Source organism: Helianthus annuus, chromosome 3 (assembly GCF_002127325.2).
Source record: "Helianthus annuus cultivar XRQ/B chromosome 3, HanXRQr2.0-SUNRISE, whole genome shotgun sequence".
Lineage (NCBI taxonomy): Eukaryota > Viridiplantae > Streptophyta > Magnoliopsida > Asterales > Asteraceae > Helianthus > Helianthus annuus.
In genome coordinates, this window is record NC_035435.2 from 117,966,355 (window position 1) to 117,987,588 (window position 21,234).

At 36.8% G+C, this 21,234-nt stretch overlaps 3 long non-coding RNA genes across 3 annotated transcripts; 2 read left to right on the forward strand and 1 right to left on the reverse strand.

Moving 5' to 3' along the window:
- Nucleotides 1-256: 256 nt before the first annotated feature.
- LOC110929649 lies at nt 257-4,947 on the reverse strand. The gene is made up of 2 exons (XR_002587320.2): nt 4,742-4,947; nt 257-529 (listed from the first exon to the last, which is right to left on the reverse strand). It is a non-coding gene; the product is annotated as an uncharacterized LOC110929649 (long non-coding RNA).
- A 5,867-nt stretch (nt 4,948-10,814) lies between these two features.
- On the forward strand, nt 10,815-11,447 carry LOC110929648. The gene is made up of 3 exons (XR_002587319.2): nt 10,815-10,953; nt 11,047-11,292; nt 11,370-11,447. It is a non-coding gene; the product is annotated as an uncharacterized LOC110929648 (long non-coding RNA).
- A 428-nt stretch (nt 11,448-11,875) lies between these two features.
- Nucleotides 11,876-12,720, forward strand: LOC110929650. The gene is made up of 3 exons (XR_002587321.2): nt 11,876-11,944; nt 12,351-12,437; nt 12,506-12,720. It is a non-coding gene; the product is annotated as an uncharacterized LOC110929650 (long non-coding RNA).
- Nucleotides 12,721-21,234: the final 8,514 nt, after the last annotated feature.

Below are 21,234 nucleotides of genomic sequence, written 5' to 3' on the forward strand. Positions count from 1 at the left end.
TTTTAAATAATTTTTTAAATACTATTAAATAAATGGGATAAAAAGACTAAAATGCCCTTGGGTGACCAGATTTAACCAAAAAATCTAACTGGGTTTGGCCTAAAGGACATAACATGCGAGATTTTGGAACATTAAGTACAAAACTTGTCAACTTTTTCTCTAAAGTACAGCGTGTCACACCCTGACTTTTGCGGAAGCGTGATTATGGTGTGACTTTCTTAATACCATAGCATTCAATCATAACAACGCTATATGATAAAACCATAAGATGTTCATCCATAATTTAAGTTTGAAAATAACACAACATAATTGTCTGAAACGTCGACACCAAATTCTAAATTACAAACCACAACATGTTTGAAAGAGTTCACTAAGACTCGACAAAAGACCTTAAATAAAACCGAGTTTAGAACCATGTATCTCGTCCAGGAGTAAGATACACCTCCTAAACCCTAATGGCTTTGGATGACATCTTTTATTCATGACGCAGCTTGAAACATGCAAACACCTGCCAGATCCACTTAGTTCCCTGAAATACATGTAATTTGAAAAACATCAACAAAAGTTGAGCGAATTCATGTGTTTGTCTGTGTGTATGAATAAACCTTTAAAGTCTGTCTGAATGTATGTAAATCCTGATATGAAGCAATAAGGAAAAACAGATCACCAATGGTTTGCAAGGCCAATGGTATGTGTGAAGTGATGCAGGAAAACTCAAACCTAGCAGATTTGTCTCCGGGAATAAGACATAGTCGCCACATGGGCCACCCTGGTCCGCATGGGTGTGGGCTCGCTACACCCAAATAGATCTATCACTCATGTCCCTCGGTCCTACAACGAGGATTAATGTCCTTAAGTGTCATACCCACCACTCACATGATCAAGCAGTACCCTTCCTTAGCTAATCATACCACATAAAATGTTTGTAAACAGTTTGTAACATGTATTTCACCCCCGAAGTTATAAAACTGAAAACAGTTAAAAGAAAAGAGGGTCATGAACTCACAGTCTTGTGTCTTCAGTACTTGTAACTCAAATCCCTTCAGCAAACACGACTACCTACAATGTACTAATGTCTATTAGACGGACGGGCCGTGCCTTGTCTTAGTATTTTCGTTTTTGAATTACGTTTCTTTTATGTCATCAATATCATTCCAAGTTATAATTACTTGTTAAAATAAATAATATTTCAACTTAAACTATATTTAATTTTGGAATAATTGTTAAACGATATTTTTGTAACAATACTTCCCAAGTATTTATATTCATATTTCCTTCCCAAGGATGGGGATATCTCATACATGCATATTCGTATATTTTCGCCATGTATCGGTGTCGTATTCCGGTGTGGGTTTATACGTACGAGGATACGTATCTTCTTGTAATAGTTAACTATTCTTATACTTAATTTTGTGTTAAACTTTCCGGAATATTATTTCTAATAAAAGTCCACTAATATATATTTCCCAAAAAATATATATTTAAGAGTTATTACTTAGAAAATTACTTATAATTTTTCCTTTCGGCAAAAATATTTGTAGTTCCAAAATAATATATTTTCAAGTCTCACTTAGAAATATTTATAAACTTATTTTGTCCAAGAATAATGTATTTCAAGTTTACCCAAAAAAATATATATTTTTCCCAAAAATAATATATCTTCTAAAAATTCCAAGAAAATATATTTTTCTTCCCAAAAATATTATATTTTCTCCTTGTAAAAAATATGATATAACTTGGTAGCATTCATAAAAACATATTTTCATTTCTTGTGTCCAAAATATTATTTACCAAAAATATATTCATGAAGGTATTTTCCGGAATATTTTTGTAAGTTACATTCTTTCGTTCGGTTTTACAATATTATGCATGTAACTTGTGTCTTTAATCCTTGGGATTTTTTGTAATATTTTGGATTGTAATTTCTTGGTATATGTTAAGTTATATTATTTCAAATCCTAAAATAATATAACTAATACACGAAGTATACAAATAATCACACACATGTGTCTTCTAAATATATACCTTTCAAATACATATTTAGTTATTTTTATTTACAAAAACCAACCTCCAATATTTGTATTTTTGTTACAAAAAATATGGCAAAGTTTATATTGAAAACCATAGTTAAAATACACTTGTAAATATTTGTTAGAAAATATTTTTCTAAGTGTTTATATTTTTAGAAAATTTTGCCATAGTTTCCCCTAAAAATGGAGGTGTCCATGCTATCAAAGCATATCATTTTCTTTTTAAAATCATCACAAACAATCAACAACTTAACCAACACTTACCAAGTGCCAAAACAATGCTATTTACATAACAACATGAACTTGAACTTTCATAAAAACTTGTAGTAACTTGGTAGTGTGTTTAGTAGGTTTAGTTACCCTTTAAAATATATTTACTTCTTTAAAAACTTCATTTTTAAAGAAGTTAGGTGTTTACAACTTCCAAACACATTTTCTAGAAATGCTTCTCTATGTAATCTTTTTGTTACACAAGTGTTTCTACACTTGTTTAACCCTTAAAAATAGTGTTTGTTTATGTAAGAACCAAGTCTATGTAAATCTTGTTATTTAACTTAGTTTCTTTGGAAAACTATTTTGGGAAATCATCCACTTACAAGACTTGTATTTTGTTTAAATTATCATCACATATGAAAACAAATTTCATCATTCAAGTTCATGTCTACATAAAGTATGATCATCTTCGTCTTTCACAAGATCATCATCTTAACTTACTAGATCATGTGTTTAATCACAATCTAGTAGGTTTCATATAATGTCTAACATCACTAACACAAATAATCAATCATCAAGAAGCAAATCAACACTAATCATCATGTATTTATATGGTTTTAAGCTTATGTTAAAGTTTCATCTTCTTGTTCATTAGTGTTCTTTATGATTATCATCACATATCATCTTTTAACCAACTAAATGAGAAGTAAATTCAAGTGACAAGAAGCTTACTACTAGCACAAGGGCTAGGGAAGAACACTTGAAGATGAGAGAAGGTCCTTCCACTTCCGATGCCACCCAACTTCCTAACTTAGCTTCTAGCACCTTGTGATGACTTGGGATTGTATGAGAATGAGATGGAAATGAGGGTGGTGGTGGTGCTTGTTTGCGGCCGTGAGGGGGGAAGAAGAAGAGAGGAAGAAGGTGAAGTGTGTGAGAGATGATGATGAGCTTATGGTCTTCCTTGTTATTCTTATATCCAAGTTTAAGTGTTAATCCATTGGATAATATGTCTCATAAGTACATAACATATATCTTAACAAATCTCAAGGAAATCAAGGTGTGAGGCCACCTTGGTGACCGTCCACCATGGTGGGGGGGGGGTATAGGGTTGGGTTATGATGGATAGTTAGGGATATTAGTTAGATTCTAAGTGTATTAGTTAGATGTTATGCATATTATGTGTTATATAGTGTGTTAGGGTGTTTGAAGTTCATAACTAGCTTAGAAACATTAAAAAATGTTTATAGTATAATTTTGGTGTTTCGGGTAGTGTCCGATTGTTCTGTTAGATACCGGTTCGTTAAAGTGTCAAACTATACCGTTTAGTGATCTTTATGTACCATTTTGTGACGCTTTTAATTTCCGACATTTAGGAAAACATTCAGGACAATTTAGACATTTAGTCATATTTATGCATGTTTTGAACTTGTTAAAAAGCTGATTTTTGCTGAATTATGCTAAATTCAGCACTTTATATGGGTTTTAGGCACTTTCCGGCACTTAAACTATCACTTAGGAATGCAGTTCTGTGGTCCTTACTTCCCTACACACTATACTAGTGTAGTACTTAGTCTCTGGCCCATAATGGGTCTCAAAACACTGTCTGTCTATGTGCTGAGTTCTGTCAGCATTTTTCTGAGTCATCTGCTAACTGTGCTTTCTGCATCATTCTTGTCAGTAAAGTTTGTATGTAATAATGAGGTGACAATATGCAATATGTGATGCACATGTAAGTATGATGCAGTAATCAGAATGCGGTTATATGTAATTCAACACAGTCATTAAGCACTAATCAAGATTAATTAATTGTACGGATACCTGAATTTTTGACGGTTGTCACACAGCGCATGCAATTTGATGTAAACATAAAGGAAAAAATTTGTAATTTACTCTAGTTATTATAATTACTTTTAAATAATAAAAAAGTAAACTTGTTTTTAGAGTTAAATGACCGGATAGTCCCTGTGGTTTGGCCTTTTTTCATCTTTGGTCCCTAACTTTCTAAAATTATAGTTATAGTCCCCAACTTCTTTAATTTCGTTCCCGGATGGTCCCTGGTGCAGATAGAGGTTAATCTTTTCAGTTAAGTGGATGTGAAATGACCTAAATACCCTTACTACTAAAAAATAAACTTTAAATCAATAATCACCTTCAATCCAAACACACTTCTTCTTCCTTGAACATGTGTTGAACTTGTGTTATTAGAATTAGATTACACACAAAATGAACCTCTGTTCAAGTGTTTCCACAGAATACTTATTAAAAAATATGGTTTCTCATTAACGATTTCAAAAAATTCCGTTTCAAGAAATCAAATACGTGTAACCAGTTGAAATTGTAATATGAAATGCAATGAATCTATGGTTCTTCAGTTTTGAACAGTAAATCATGAAATTCAACAATCAAATCGAATGAAAAAGAGAGATGAAGATACAGAGGAGGTCAAATTGAATGAAAATTGCAACCAAATTTGACATCAAACAGAGATGACGTACCTGTGGGACTTGTAATTCCATTGTTTCTTGAAGAAAACGAGCAGTGAATTTTGTAGGATTTTTGTATGAGTTTTGTGTCGAACAGAGCATGTGTTTGTATAGTGGACAGAGACAGAAAGATGGTTTGTTTTGTTGGCGCAAATGCATTGCAACTCTTGTCTTGAAGGATTAGGAAGAAGATGTGTGTTTGGATTGAAGATGAATCTGAATATGAGGAATAAGAGGTGTGTTTGGATGGAAGGTGGTTATTGATTTAAAGTTTTTTTTTTTTAATAATAAGGGTATTTAGGTTATTTCACACCCACTTAACTGAAAAGACTAACCTCCATCCGCGCCAGGGACCATCCGGGAACGAAATTGTAAAAGTTGAGGCCTATAGCTGTAATTTTAGAAAGTTAGGGACTAAAGGTGAAAAAGGCCAAACCACGGGGACTATCCGGGCATTTAACTCTTATTTTTAATTCAAAAGTTATATGGTATTATAACTAGATTTGGAGGTGTGTATTACACATGTTAATTAAATGTTTTTTTAAATATTAATTTTAAATAACATGTCATATAGTTCTTAAAATCTATAGTTTATTAGAGGTTGACACGTGACATCGAATATTTGATATGAGAAAGAGACAGAGTATATAAATAATCTGGTTATTTCTTAAGAGTTCTGAAAATTTTGCAATTATTTAAAGTTCTAAAATAAACTCAACTCTTTATTAAAGTTATAAAATGAACTCAACCATTTATTATAAAAGATTGTATATTATAGATAGTTAGAGCATTTACATAAACTATTTTGTTATAGGTTATTATTTTTGTATTTTATTACATTAAAAGTCTAAAACGTTAGTAAAAGTCAGGAGTTATTTATACCTAGTTTGTTATAATTCTATTTTATTAATCCCTTTTATAAAGCAAATCAGGATAAATATAAATGAAAAACAAAATGGTAAAAGATAAAAAATAAAATTAATGGATTAAAATAATATATTTTTACTTGAATCTTATTAATTAACAAACATTGTCTATATCTATTTATTTAGGGTAAAAGATAAAAAGATAATATTTATTTAGGGTAAAGGATAAAAATGTATAAATAAACTGTTTATTTATTAAGAGTTCGAAAGTTTTGCAATCAACTCTTTATTAAAGTTATGAAATGAACTCAACATAAATAAAAAATAAAATCGTAAAAGATAAAAAGATAAAATTAATTAACAAATATTATCTATATCAATATATTTAGGGTAAATGATAAAAAGATAAAATTTACGAATTAAAATATTTTTTTGAATCTTATTAACAAATATTATTTATATCTATTTTATTAGGCGGGAAACCATAAACGAGATAACTCCATAGAGCGCCACGCGTCCCATATATGATTTACTTTATTAATTTTTTTAATTTTAATCTTATTAACAAATATTATTTATATCTATTTTATTAGACGGGAAAACATAAATGAGATAACTCCATAGAACACCGCGTGTTTCATATATGATTTACTTTATTATATGTGTAGAAATGAATAATATTTGGAGAGGATTGAAACTATGTAGCTTGCTAAGATCTAAGATGGTGAATATATATACGGTATTTGATTTAAAGTGAATATTTTTTATAAATAAATATAAATATAAATGTCAAGTTATTCTACAAAGACTTCTAATTGTAAGAAATATAAGAAGGATTTATAGAGTGACAACTGTTCAATAACCTAAAACTAAACCCACTACATCACCACCCAAAACCTAAACACCAACCCCCACCCCACCCCCACCCCCCGGCAAAAAAAAAAAAAAAAAAAAAAAAAAAAAAAAAAAAAACTATACCTCACCAAAAAAAACCCCAAAAAACCTAACCCTCCCCCCCTCCACCCCCAAAAACCTAAAAAAAAACCCTACCCTCCCCCCCCCAAAAAAAAAAAAAAAAAAAAAAAAAAAAAAAAAAACTAAACACCTACCCCCACCCCACCACCACCCAAAAACCTAAACCCCCACTCCCCACCCTCTTGGCAATTTTTCTTTTTTTTTTTTTTTTTGGGTGGGTGATTGGGGGGAGGGGGTGGGTGATGCGTGTTAGTGTATATATGTTTTTAGATATATATTTAAGCCCTTTTTACACTTTTAGCCAAGTTTTAAATTTATAAAACACGATATTTACTAACACTAAACACACATATGGGCAAGTGCACCCATCGTGGACGTAGTATAGTGTTGGTAAGATACCGAGGTCGTCCAAGGACACAAGAGCTTTTAATACCGGTTTATCCTCAACGTCTAATCAAATCAAAAAGGTTAGAAAAATGTTTTAAACTAAGAAAAATAAAAACTAACTAAAATGCTGAAAATAAAATAAAAATAAAAACAGATAGACAAGATGAATCACTTGGTTCCGACACGTGTATTAGTATAACCTTTGATTATTTTCGCACTTTTGCACTTGTTTAAGAGATTATCTTAGTTATTGTAGTAGGCCCCTCTTTTGAAGGCGACGTTACCCTCAACCCAGTAGTTTGAGTCAGCAAGGATACAATCCTAAAGGGTCGGATTATTGAAAGATAATGAATTAAGTTATTAATGCAAATTATGGTAGGCCCCGCTTCTGGCGGTGACGTTACCCTCGGCTAAGTAGTCTGAGTCAGCAGGGATACAGTCCTAAATAGCCGGGTTATAGTATTAATAGTAGTTAACTTATGAGGGGGTCAAAGAGTTTGGATCCCCGCCATCCAATACCTATGGGCATTGAAGGAGATCCTACTAAATTTGACCCAGGTCCCAAGCAGGACCTCTAAACGCTGAACAAGGGCAAGACCCTTACCAAACCGTTCCCTTAACCCCCGACCAGGTAGCCAACATACCTCCATATAGACCGTGGAGATATGAATGGTGAAAATCTTTTATTTTATATAGACAGTAAAATAACGCCAAGACACCACGGACAAACGATAAGGAAAGATCACCTTCAACATAAGTAACTAGTTATTAAAGTCATTAATACAAAACCAAATAAAAAGTGCAAAAGATTAAAAATAAAAAGTATTATACTAAACACTTGTCTTCACCAAGTGATGTAAGAGACTTAGGCAAACATGGCCTTGATTGTCAAGAACTCTTACGATCAATCTTGGATCCCGAGACGACTCACACACTCTACGATGGACAATGGATGATGGTGGTGGATGATGGTGTTATGGTGGTGGTGGGTGGTGGATGAGGTGTGAGAGAGGTGGTGTGCCAAGGGATGAGAGAGAATGAAGCCAAGCTCCTCTATTTATAGGCTGAACAGAAGGTTGGACACGGCCCCGTGTCCGCTGGACACGGCCCCGTGCCCGCCTGACACTCTCTCTCCTCATTAATTGTAATTGCGAATTACAATTAATGCGCCTGCTGTACTTTCACCACGCCCCCGTGCTCGCTGGACACGGCCCTGTGGTGGGCAATGGAAGCTTCTACTGGTTTGTCTTTTCTGCTGCTTCCTGGGCACGCCCCCGTGTTCGCTGGACACGGGGCGTGTTCAGACTCTGTTTCCTTCTTTTTGCCTTGGGAGGTGCCGTTGAGGGTCCGGGCAGTCCACTTTTGTTCCTTTTCTTGTATTTATGGTAGAATTAGTGGTCTTTTTGCTTCTTTTGTGATTTTGAGCTCATTTCATCCTGAAAATACAAAAGGAAGACAAAAACACTCTTTTTCCAACATTAGTACTTAAAAAGGGTTAGTTTTATGCCTTAATTGATGTGTTTTATATGTTGCATTTTACACACATCAGTGGGTGTTTAGGTTTTTGGTGGTGGTGGATGTTTAACGGTTTTTTTTGTAGTGGGGTTTTTTGTGTAGAGGGTTCTTTTAGGTTATTGGACGCTTGTCACTCTATAAATCATTCTTACACTTCTTACAATTAGGATCCTTTGTATTTGATCCTAATCCATAAATATCTATACTACTTTATAATACATATTCGAAGGATAAAATTGGAAAAAAAATTGTACTTAAAACATACTCAATGCACAATGTACAAGACTTAAAGCACCAAAAAACACAAAACATTCACCCTTCACCCGGATCCATCATCAACCGTCTATTTTCTTTCAATTCTTCACACGGATCGTGATCTGACGGATGACTTTGTTTTCACACGGATCCAGCTTTCCCCTTCCTTCTCTCTCATCTCTCTCACAACTCGCATCCTCTGCTTTCTCTTTCTATGGCGATTGGGCGACTTCATCAGGCCTCTCTCTCGGATCTCGCCAGATCTCTCACCAGATCTGTGAGGATTTCACCAGATCGATGAAGGTAACCTCCTTTTTCTCTCTCTCTCTCTCTCTCTCTCTCTCTCAAATTCATAAACAACCGCGAGGTGCTGTACAATCGATTTTAGGGTTTGCCATTTCATAAACAACCGCGGGGTGCTGTACCACTTGATGTGCGAGATTGAAGGCAACCACCTCACTGCTGCCGCTATTATCGGTCATGACGGCACCGTTTGATTTGTTTGTGTTAATTAGGTCATTTGTGCTTCAATTGAGTTGTTTTAGTCCGATTGTTGTTGATGTAGATTCGGATCTGATCCGTTTCGTTACGTACTTGCGTCTCAGTTCAGATTCGTTTAGGTTTTCGAGGAGTTGATTTGTTGATCTGGATTTACGATCGATGATTCGTTGATTTCGATCGGTTTGTAGTGTCGGTTTTGATGATTTGATCTGATTTTGTTTGTTCAGTGATAGATAGATCATAGATATGAACTTGATTCTATTTTTGATTTTGTGAAGGATGTACAGTTTCAGATCTGTGTAACGTTGAATGAAAAAAAAAAAGAAAAAAAAAGCAGTTGATTTTTGATTTTGATAGAGCTGTGAACAACTTATTAAGTGATGAAAATATTAAATGGTGACATGCATGATAACATGAGTTGGATGCTTAGATCTACAATATATGTCATTGAATCTTTATTTGAGGATTGGAAGGGGTTTTACTGTTTTAGTTTTAGGATTGCTTGTTAAAACTTTTTATCAGTTTATTTTATTCCGGTATACAGTAAGGAGTGTTGAGGATGTCTGGATTGCTTATCGCGATTGTAAGGGGGTTTAGGATTGTTTATTAAACCATTTTTATCAGCTTATCGCGTTTCGATATCCAGTAAGCAGTTTTGAGGGTATTTGGATTGGAGCTATGGTTCGAATATCGAAAAAGACAAATGGGGCAAGATGATGCAAGAGGCTCTATGCCTTCTGATGAGGTACATTATTGCTTGTTTTACTACATCTCCACCATTATATAAATTATGACTTAAATATTTATTAACAACTGTAAGCATTTCAACACAACTCAATTGTGTGTATAAAATTTTGAAAAAGAAGTTTGCAGCTTTTGAAATTGGCATCATGTGTTGTACTGTTGTGCCAGTTTCCCTTTTGGCTCTTGATGAGATTTCATACCGAGAGTGAGTGTTTAGCATGTGAACTCTAAAATATTATGTCTCTTCTTATCATATAACTGAATTACATATAAATTTGATTACCTTTTGTACGTGTTTTGAAAATGGTTTGTTCAACTTGATTGTCGATTAACATGTCTAAGGAAAGATCAATTAACTAATTCTTATGTAGATTAGTTATGGTTTTGAATTATATTTTGAACCTGTTAACTTTTTGTGAGGTAAGGTATCTGATTAAATGTTGGTGCAGAAGCTCCTCCTAAGGTCCATGAAGAGACAGGATCATCCGAAGCAAATATCTTTACCAGGAAATCTATAACTAATTCGAGCCGGAGGACATTTTAGTTTTAAACCGGCTCAGCATGCGCAGCCGCAACGGCAGCGAACGCAGCTGCATCGGCTCAGCATGCGCAGCCGCAACCGCACGCTACTGCATCGGCTCAGCATGCGCAGCCGCAACGGCGCAGCGAGCGCAGCCGCGTCTGTATCACCGAGCGCAACCCCAACGAGCCCGACGCAGCCGCATCTGTATCACCGAGCGCAACCGCATCTTTAATACTTACTTGTTTATTACAGTAGGTTAACTGGCTAACCTCTTTTTTCTTTTCAGATAACAAGAATCGAGTATGTTCATTCTAAAGAGATATGAAGAAGATCAGGAGGATAATGAAGAAGAGGAAGGAGGACTGAGTCAATCTGGAAAAGAGTTGAGGAAGCTGCTCGGGAAAAATAGTGGGGTCAATGAATCCGAGCCAGAGCAAGAGGACGATGACGACGATGATGTAATGTCCTTTTTTATATTCAAAAAAGTTCACCAGTTGCATTTTTTATTGTTGGAATGTGATTTTTGTTTATTTTGTTTTTGTTATGAGTAGATTGATGACGAAAGTTCCCTGTTCTTGCACCAAAGGCTAATAATAACGGGGTCCATCAAAGCTTAATAACAACCCTCTTAAAGAGGAACCCGTTGATAATAGCCCCTCAAAGCCAGCAGCTGCTACAACATCAGCTCGGGGAACCCCATCTTCAAATAAGTCGGCTAAGGGAAAGCGAAAAAGCACCGAGAGAACAAACCGTCAAATGGTGCCGCCACAGCTTAAAAGAAAGTCAAAACCGAAAATGTGCCATCTCATTACTATTTTCATGTTCAGCATTTTAGTCAAGCGTATAGATGGTTTGAACTTGTTTTCGGTTTCAGGACGTGAAACATGTAAAGGAGGAGCCTGCAAAGGCCGGTAAAGGTTCATCAATGTGGCCATGAGCATCAACCCTGAAGCGAAAATGGTAAGATTTTTAAGAAATTTGGTTAACTGCTTTGGTTATGATTTGGATTCAAAGTATCTAGCTTGATGAGGTTATATGCAAATCAATATGGATCAAAAACAAATTGAAAAATGGCTCCTTAGACGGGCTTTTGATAATGAAGAAAAACCGTATCTGCCTAAGGTACCGAAAAAAGTTATTTGTTCTGAAAAAATATTACCAGTGGGCAGGAAATTATGAAACTGTAAACGGTTGTTTTTTTAATGACTTTTCTAATAAGATATCCGGGTGCTATTTTAACTATCTTTTATTAATTATGCAGTATTCATTCCTATCATCATGTGTTGGGGGAGTAGGACGAATTGGAGCACCAAGTAGAAGAGAAGTTGGTCACTGTACACTAGCAGAACGAGCCCTAAAATATAGTATAGCTGATGATATTACTGAAATTTAATGATGCAGGTTGCTGGCAATGAAGATAGAGTAACAACATTTCAAATGGATATAAAGGTTATTTATTATGTCTTTCTGTGTTTTCTTGGTTGTCAAGTAATGTGGTGCATGTTGGTAGTTTAATATTTGAACATGCCTTTGTACGTTATAGGTAGGTGGAATTATTTTGTCAACAATGAATCAGGCTTTGCTGCAAGCAAAGGAATGATAGTGTTGTCTTGAAAAGCTACTACAGCTTGAGAAGGAAAAGGGTATATTCGTCTGTTTCATGATTGGTGACATCACATGCCTCTCTTTTATTTTGTTTTTTTTTTAATAATTTATTGCCAAGAACACATGAGAGAACCTTGTCTTCATAAAGAAATCAGACATGAAACGGAAAAAATACCCTTTTCAAGGAAACCATTCATGAACCTTACGAAAATACTTGAGTTTCTTTTAGTATTTATTGCCAATAACACAGGAGAGAACATTGCTGCTGAACTGGGCACCGTTTGAAGTTACTTGCGCAAATTGCAAAAGACGAATTTTGTACCGCTTCAAACCCAAGGTGAAGTGCTTGATCACACCATTTTAGGTCATGCGCTTAGCCCAAGGTCTAATTTGAGTTGTTCACAGATCCATGGCTGAACAATTTACAACAATGTCATGCAAATGGTTTGCCATCCTCATGGGTCAATAAAAGATTCTTTTTGTTCCACCACCAGCAAGAGATCCAAGATTGTTTTTTTGACTTTTGTTTCGTTTACGTATGGATTGACTTAGAAATTGTTGTTTGCTTTACTTATGAATTGATTTTGAAATGGTTGTTTGATATTGTGTTGGCTGCTTCATTTTGTATTAGTGTTGCAGTTCATTTTAGTTAATTAACAGTTAGTATGGAATTACTTTTAAATTTTGATCTTTGTTTGATTTAAAGTTTGTCTTTATTATTGCCGTTTCATTATGGGACGTTATGATGATTATGGAATTTAGTTACAAAAAATACTTGCATTTTGTTTTTGGTTATTTCTTTATTGACTGCTAGATCTCGAAAAACATGCTTGAAATATTGTTATCATTGCTATTTAATATAAAGTTAGTCTGTATTATTGACATTTCATATTTAAGTGGGTCAATATGATGAACAGGTAGTCTTTATTTATTGCCATTCCATATTTTGTTTCCTACTGTCTAAATGATAATATTTGTAGTCGAGTGGCTTGCACATGGGGATTTTTTACCTTTTGTAAAACATTAACATAAGGTTAGTGTTAGATCCCGTAAGTGTTATAAAACTAAAAGTATATTCTTATACTTCTTAGTTCCTAAAGTTAGGCTCTAATTCTACTACTGATGGCATACCACTGTTGGCTTACCACTCTTATACTTGTACTTTTTTATTTATTATGTACTAATCTTTTTCTTGTTTTATTATACATGGCCACCAGACGTGTTTTCTTATCCCCCATTCCCCGTTACTAAATTATCACCAATGCTACTAACTCAAAAACTTCAATAAGTACACAAACAATTAGTTACATTATATGATACACTTTTGTGAATTAATATATGAAAAAGGAAAATTATCACCGATGCTACTAACTCGAAAACTTTAATAAGCATACTAACTGCATAAAAACCTCCTATACCGCTTTATAAAATGCTATAATATTTTTTTTTAAAAACATACTTTTTATTTTTAGCTATGATATATACCCTATAGCAAAACTTCAATTCAGATTTTTAATATACTATTTGTTTGCAAACATTTTGATACTGCTTAACCTTGTGTTTTTGTCTTCAAATCGTCCTAATTCTTGTTTAATTTTGCGCTTTGGGTTCAGTCGTTCAGATATGGATTGCCTGCAGAGAAGTTGTGGATTAGTTATTTTACACTCAATTAAGTAGGCTCAAAACCGAACAGCCCCGTACATAGCCCTAAACTCACCAACCTAAGTCATATGTTTCCCGCCGCATCGCGCGGGTAAACGACTAGTAAATCTAAATATATATACATAAATAAGTGTTTTGAAATCTTGAAATTATGAAATATATCTGATAGAAGGGTAGTTAACGATAGTCTGGTCATTATTATTTTGCGCGAGATTATTATTGCTTTTTGGGTAATGTGGTCGTAGTATTTTCTTCAATGTTCTACTAATAAGATGTGGTTATATCCATCTATCTTTTTTTTTTTTTTTTTTGAGAAACGAGAACTTCAATAAAACGCACCCAAGCTCGAAAACCGAGCAGGGAACAACACAAAACACCTTACATCAAAACAAAATTACACCAATCTAACCATGAGATATGATTGATCCTCGATCTATGTTTAAACCATAAAAATCCCAAAGATTTAACTTCGCTAAAGACGTCGTCCATTTTAGCCTCCTTCGAAGAAAAGATAGCCTTGTTCCAAGCCATCCACAAGCACCAACACGAGACAATAATGATGCCTTGGACAACCCTCCTCACCTCGGTTCTGATGTGCCCCGCTTTATGAATCTCTAAAAGGTCTCTAAACGTGAAAGCGAAAATGGGAGGGATACGACACCACTGACTAATTTTTTGCCATAAGACAGTGGAAAAACCGCACGAAGTAAAGATATGCTCCACCATCTTGACCTCAGATTTGCAAAAAGTGCACAGCCCATCACCGACCGCAACTCCCCTCTTACCGAGCGCGTCCGAAGTGGGGATTCTGTCCATTTCCGACCTCCAAACGAACAAGGTACACTTACTCGGAGTCCATTTACACCGGTCCAAGATGTACCTTCCGTTATCTTCCACCGCACCCAACATCACTTTTTTGACCGACTTAACTGAGAAGGACATATCTTCTAATAATCCCCAATGAGTAGTAATTGACAAGGACATTTCGTTTGTGAGCAAAAGAGTCGTTGTTAGGTATGAAACACAGTTTTATAGTTTTGTATATAGAATAGTCAGGGGCAAAGTATAGTGGGTGCCCGGGGGCGCACCTGCCCACCCCAATGTTTCGGTTAGAAGTGTATAAGTTTTGATTTTTCATCCGAAAATTTTAAAAGTATATAGGATCCCCCCCCCCCCCGATTATTTTCCTAAATTGTATATCCTAAATATTTATAAACTTTGTATATAAATGATGGGTAGTTTGGTAAATATACACTTTGTTTTATTTGAAACTATTATTATTTGACCTGACTTGAATCAAATAGCCCCCGATTATTTGGAACTATTATTATTTGACTTGGTAAATGTCGAATCCCCAAATCCCTGAAGTCGTTCTGACGGTTTGGCGGCACTAACCTTAGATTCGGTGAGCTCCGGTTCAGGTTCGTCATCTTGTCGTCCTGGTGACGGTTCCTCTTGTGGGGCATCGGATCTTGGGCTGTAGTCACAGGTAGATCTAGTTAGAGGGCCCGAGGGGGTTCACCCCGTGGGCACTCCGACGCTCAAGTCAGTATCTTGTATGGAGAAGATAGTTATAAGTGCAAGTAAATGTATATTTTATGAGAGGGAGCAGATATTGTATATGAGAAGGAGGAGAAAGAAGTAACCTTTTTGTGGGGAAAATGTCATCTGCTCCTTCATGGAGAATGGGGTTCTCTTTATATAGTGAGACATTTGGGCCATAGCCCTAATGGGCCTGTCCAATAGTGGGCTTATCAGGACATGGCCCGCTCCAACTAACTAAACATACCGAGAAAGACACAAGTGGGCTCGAGCCTAGTTACCAATCTAGGGCGATGAGCCCAGACGAGGAGCCCAAGTGGGGGTCCTCGTCGTCAAGTCATCCCTAGTCCAAGTCTAATCACTCATGAATGGGCGCAGGACTTGTTCCAGTCCCTGAAAATCTAGGCGGGTCGATATTCGCCCTTTGACTGTCACCCCTATCTGTCTGGTACATGTAGTCTAAGGCACGTTATGCCAAAGTCATCTGTTTAGTTATCCTTGGGACAACTTTGTATTTAGTACTCAAAATAGCAAGGTGACCCCTCAAGTAGGGTAGCACAATACCTTCCTTCAATCTATGCCTCCTTGAAGGCATTTTTTCCAACGTACTTGTTTGATAGTGCTTTTTTACAGCGTTTATGCTATTTAGATTGTTTTGCCATGTCCTCCTTGAGGGCATTTCGATTGAGGTACTCGTTCAAGAGTAGTTTCTTTAAGAGCATTAACTTGGATGTCTTGTTTGCCGTGTTACACTTTCTGTTCGATGCCCCTCGGAGGAGGGTTTTATCATGTTTAAGTTGTTAAACTTTTTCATGAATTAGCTTTGTAACTTGTTTGGGTTGTTAAAGATTTCTTATGAGTTTGCCTCGTAACGTGTTTGGGTTGTTAAAACTTTGTACAAGTTTGCTTCGTAACCTGCTTGAGTTGTTAAAGCTTTATACAAGTTTGCTTCTTAACCTGCTTGAGTTGTTAAAGCTTACTTATAAGTTTGCCTCGTAACGTGTTTGAGTTGTTAAAGCTTTGTACAAGTTTGCTTCGTAACTTGCTTGAGTTGTTAAAGCTTTGTACAAGTTTGCTTCGTAACCTGCTTGAGTTGTTAAAGCTTTGTACAAGTTTGCTTCGTAACCTGCTTGAGTTGTTAAAGCTTTGTACAAGTTTGCTTCGTAACTCGTTTAAGTTGTTAAAGCTTTTCCTAGGCCCGCTTTGTAACTTGTTTAAGTTGCTAAAGCTTCTGTTGAGCCTGTTGTCCAATGGTGTTTGGGCCACTTGGATTTTCATATGCCTGCTTCGGCGTTTTTTGGACGTAGTCGACTTAGTCCTAGCCCCACGGCCGGGCTTTGCCTTGTTTTGATTAAGGCGGCATGTCTGTATGCCTATGTACATGTTCATTTTATTGTAAGATCGTTTAGCACGTCTGCCTAGATGATCATGTTTGACCCGTTAGCAAGGTCCTCAAACCGTTCAGGTTTTTGCTCTTCGAGAAGGGGTGGCATCTTCTCCTTTTGGAGAGGTTTTATGAGGCCTTTAAAAACACTTGTTATGTAAAGGGAAACTTCCTATGTGAGTCCTTGTTAAGGGCTCTTTCCTCCCCTGAGGGGTGTTGTAATTCTCTAAAAAATGGGTGCCCATGGAATGTGCAACCCTCTACTATTGGAGAGACTTCTTTAAACGTATGCGACCCCGAGATGGGGCTCCTCTTCTTTGGAGAGATACTTTCTAAAACACAGACCTGTGGCGGAGATCTTTTCTTTTCAAGGAAAGGATTCTTCAGATTCGAAGTCCCTTGTCAAGGGGGCTCTCCCCCACCTTTTTTTTGAATAAGTTGTCCAGGTGCAAAATTTCAAGGAGGATTTTTCTCATATATCAAATCCCAGGGATGTACTTTCCCGTCCTTAGAAGGAACTTTTACCAATACTTGATCCCGTAGTCGGGTGCACTTTTGTTCGTTGAATAGACTTCTGCAATACTTAATCCCATGGGAGGGGATACCCTCCTTTTCTTGGGAGAAACTTGTTCCTGTTCGTTGAAGAGACTTACGAGGCCCCTAATCACATAGGGGGGACATCCTCATTTTTTCGGAGGTGGCTCCTCCAAGACTTAATCCTCAGATATACTAATCACCATCGTGAAACTCCCACTTTAATTACCTCCCACATTTAAGTTTCAAATAATGACACATTGGATCCCTGACTCATTTACTCCCACTTTAATTACCTTCCACATTCCTCTTGTATTTTCATTCAATTCAACTTTTGATTAATGACCGAACGGCCCCTGTACTTCCTCATTTCATATTCTTGGAAGGAGCTTCTTCAAGGCTAAATCTCGAGTGAGGGATATGTTCCTTTCTATTCTTGGAAGGAGTTTCTTTATGATTGGATCGCGCTGGAGGGATGTGTTCCTTCCTAATCTTGGAAGGGGCTTCTTTAAGACTGGATCCCGCTGGAGGGATATGTTCCTTCCTATTCTTGGAAGGAGTTTCCTCAAGACTTAGTCTTGAGGAAGGGGTATGTTCCTGTTTACGAAAGGGACTTCTAAAATACTTGATCCCAGATAATGGGATATTCTTCATATTCTTGGATGGAACTTTTCCTGGACGTAGTTCCATGGAAAGTATACGTTCCTGTTCTTGCAAGCGACTGCTGAGGTACCTTGTCCACAAGAGAAGGGATTTACTTGTTGATGGAAGGGACTTCCGAAATGCTTTAGTCTTTAGGATAGAATATCACTTTGTTCAAGGAGACCAGGGTTTCTTGAGCACAAAAGACCGTAGAAGGACTTCACTTTCCCCTTAAAGCGAAGATATGCTTATTAAGGTTTCCCTCCTTTTCTTTTTCCATGTAGAATCTTTGTAGATGCTAGCTGATGGGAGGAGCTCATTTCCCCCTAAGGTATAGAGTATAAGTGTTGGGAACTTATTGTGCGGATTATTTTTCTCCATGGAAGAAACTGAATTAGCGTTTCGCATGAGGGGGTTCTTCCTTCCTTCAAGGAGTGAGTGTCCCGGTTTATGGATTAATAACGCAGTCCAGGGAGTGTTTCACCTTCTGGCGAGGGGCCAAATATGCAGCCCAGGCTTTCCATTTCTTCAAGTAAAGGATTAGTGACATAGCCCACTTCGGAGACGAATGATGCAGATACACATCCTTGGCTTTTCCCTGTCTTCAAGCGGATGACGAATGATGCAGCTTACTGATTCTTTTTCCTTCAGGGAAGGAGCCAAATACACATCCCAGACTTTTCTTTTCTTCCAGTGGAGGAGTTAGTAAGGCAGTTCATGCCCATTCCCCCTCCCTTCCCCCTTTTTTTGTTGTTGAGATCTTCGAACATGAGAACTTATGGAGGGGCTTAATCCTTTTCGGAGGAGGTAATACAAAAATAAAGATCCTTTCGAGAAGTCTTCAATGTAGGACCCAATGGTGTTATACCATGCTAGCTCCCCAGTTCAGTATTGTCAAGCGTAGTTGGTAATACTGAACTTATAAAATAGACTGTCCTTGAGCCCGTTTGTCTAGACCATCGGTTGTGAATAAAGAATATAGTTACTTTTGATGAGTATCGAAAGTCTTCTAAATCATAACCACTTCTAGTGAGTGATGTCTTTATCCGAGACACGATAGCACGCAAGGATATAGCTGATAGATGTATCCGGCAGATTAGCATATGATTCTTTGTTGAATGAAAGTAGCCCGGGGTTAGCAAAAACTCTGTCCAATAATATCCACCTAGGCATATCAGTCCCCCAGTTCAATGTCGCGCAAAGGTATTTCTTGCTTTCACCAATGCTGTGTTACTTTTCTTCCTAACCGAAGCTATATCCATGTTTAAGGATATTTAAGGTGACCACTATTCTTTAGTATCTTTTCAAAGATCATGCCCTGTTTCTCGGGTGCACATCATCCAGTCCAATACTAGCCTTGGTCGACCTGTCCCGTAGGTCGTGGCTAACAGCTACTTGTGTTGTTCATGTTCATGCTTCGATATTTGCCACGAAAACACTTTCAAAGAGGTAAGTCATACCAAAGATCAATTTCTTTATGTGTTAAACACGTATTGTTGTGTGTACAAGTACTTGTGCCTCATGTTTTATTTTTGTAAAGACGTGTTGCCATCATATCATTAAGGGGGGTAGCCTTCGTATGCTAACAACGTTGTACTGGGAAAAATAAATTTGTGTCTAAAAGTGGCGCACGACGCAAGACCTCGGAGAAGGACCTTGCATAAGTGTTTTTTGTTAGGATCTAGAAAAGGATCTGGTAGAAAGGCCTTGTGAAAGGGTCTGGGGAAGGACCTTGGCCGAAGGGCCTGAAGAAGGACCCTGTGAAAAAACCTGATGAATGGGCCAGGGGAAGGGACCCCGCGAAAGGGCCTGAGGAAGGGCCTAGGGAAGGACCGTGACAGAAGGGCCTGAGGAGGGTTCCGGGGAAGGACCTTGGCTGAAGGGCCTGAGGAAGGTCCTGGGGAAGGAGTCCTGGGGAAGGACCTTGGCCGAAGGGCCTGAGGAAGGTTCTGGGGAAGGACATTGGCTGAAGGGCCTGAGGAAGGTCCTAGGGAAGGAGTCCTGGGGAAGGACCTTGGCCGAAGGGCCTGAGGAAGGTCCTGGGGAAGGACCTTGGCCGAAGGGCCTGAGTAAGGGGCCAGGGGAAGAAGCCCCGCGAAAGGACCTGTTGGAAGGATCTGGTACTAACAAGATATTATTATTTTCATAAGAAAGTCAAAGTAGCTTTCTCTTAATAAGAAAACTTTATCATATTGGTAGGAGTGAAGACATCATTACTCTTTTTCTCTTTTCAAAAGGTAAGGTCACATCACCTTGGGAAGACAAGGGTTTAACTTTTTTTCCTTCCTCTTTTTTATTTATCAGACTAGTAAAAGTCATATGAAGGCAAAGTAATTAGTATAGGGTTTGACCCTAGTTTTACACATGTGCTATGTGATGCAGGAATTGTACTCATAGCTTAGTGGGTGACATACTTCTCTTTTTTTATACATATATAACTAGAAAAGGTTTGAAAGTTGTCAACACTACTCTTGCTATTAATCTATGGCCTGTACCTGTTTTCAAAAGTCAAAAGGCTTCTGCTCGAGAGGGACAAATTCCTACTTTCGTGCATTTATGTTTTTTTTTTTAAAGTGTTGTATTAGGTGTTTGTCTCTTTTTCATTATTGTTAAAAATATCCTTTTCACTCCAGACAAAGGGATAGTATGTTGTAATATTTTAAGAGTTGCAACTTTGCTTTTAGTTATTATGCTTCTTAATTACAAGAGTATGTAACTCTTTTGCTTAGGGTGAAAGATAAAAAAGAAAGGACAAATCCCATGTGTTTCTGACATGTGCAGTAAAAGTTGGCATGACCACTTTTTATCAACTGACTAATTTTGTTTCGCATAAAATATTTTAAGAAAATCATGGCTCTAGCATGAGCACATGGTTTAACCGTGCATTAACCATTTGTACCTTCCATACTAAAACTTGTAACTTCACTTTCCAAACAAACAACATTTTATCAAGCAGCCATCGATGAATTAAAAAGTGAAGGATGTTCAGCCCTTATCAAAATATCCATGCCATAGTCATGCGTTATGTAGTTGCACTTTGTGTATGATTGTTTGTACCTTTCATTTCATTTTTTTTAAAGGAAAAGATTATTCACTGACTTTGCTTCCCTTCTAAGCTTTGCTTCGTCTTTATTTTTTTTATTTCTTTAACCATATAATGTGAAGGTTTTTTAATGTATCTAGATCTGCAGTTTCTTGCAACGAGATTTACGATCTAGCTTTGACTTTAAAAATTATGAGGATATGTCATGCTCAAGAGTGTGCTTATACATACACTCCACATACCTTAGTTTTAAGCATAGAAATGTAATCTTCATGTAATTTCATATACTGTTCATATAAGAGATATGAGACAAGAAGGCGGAACCTG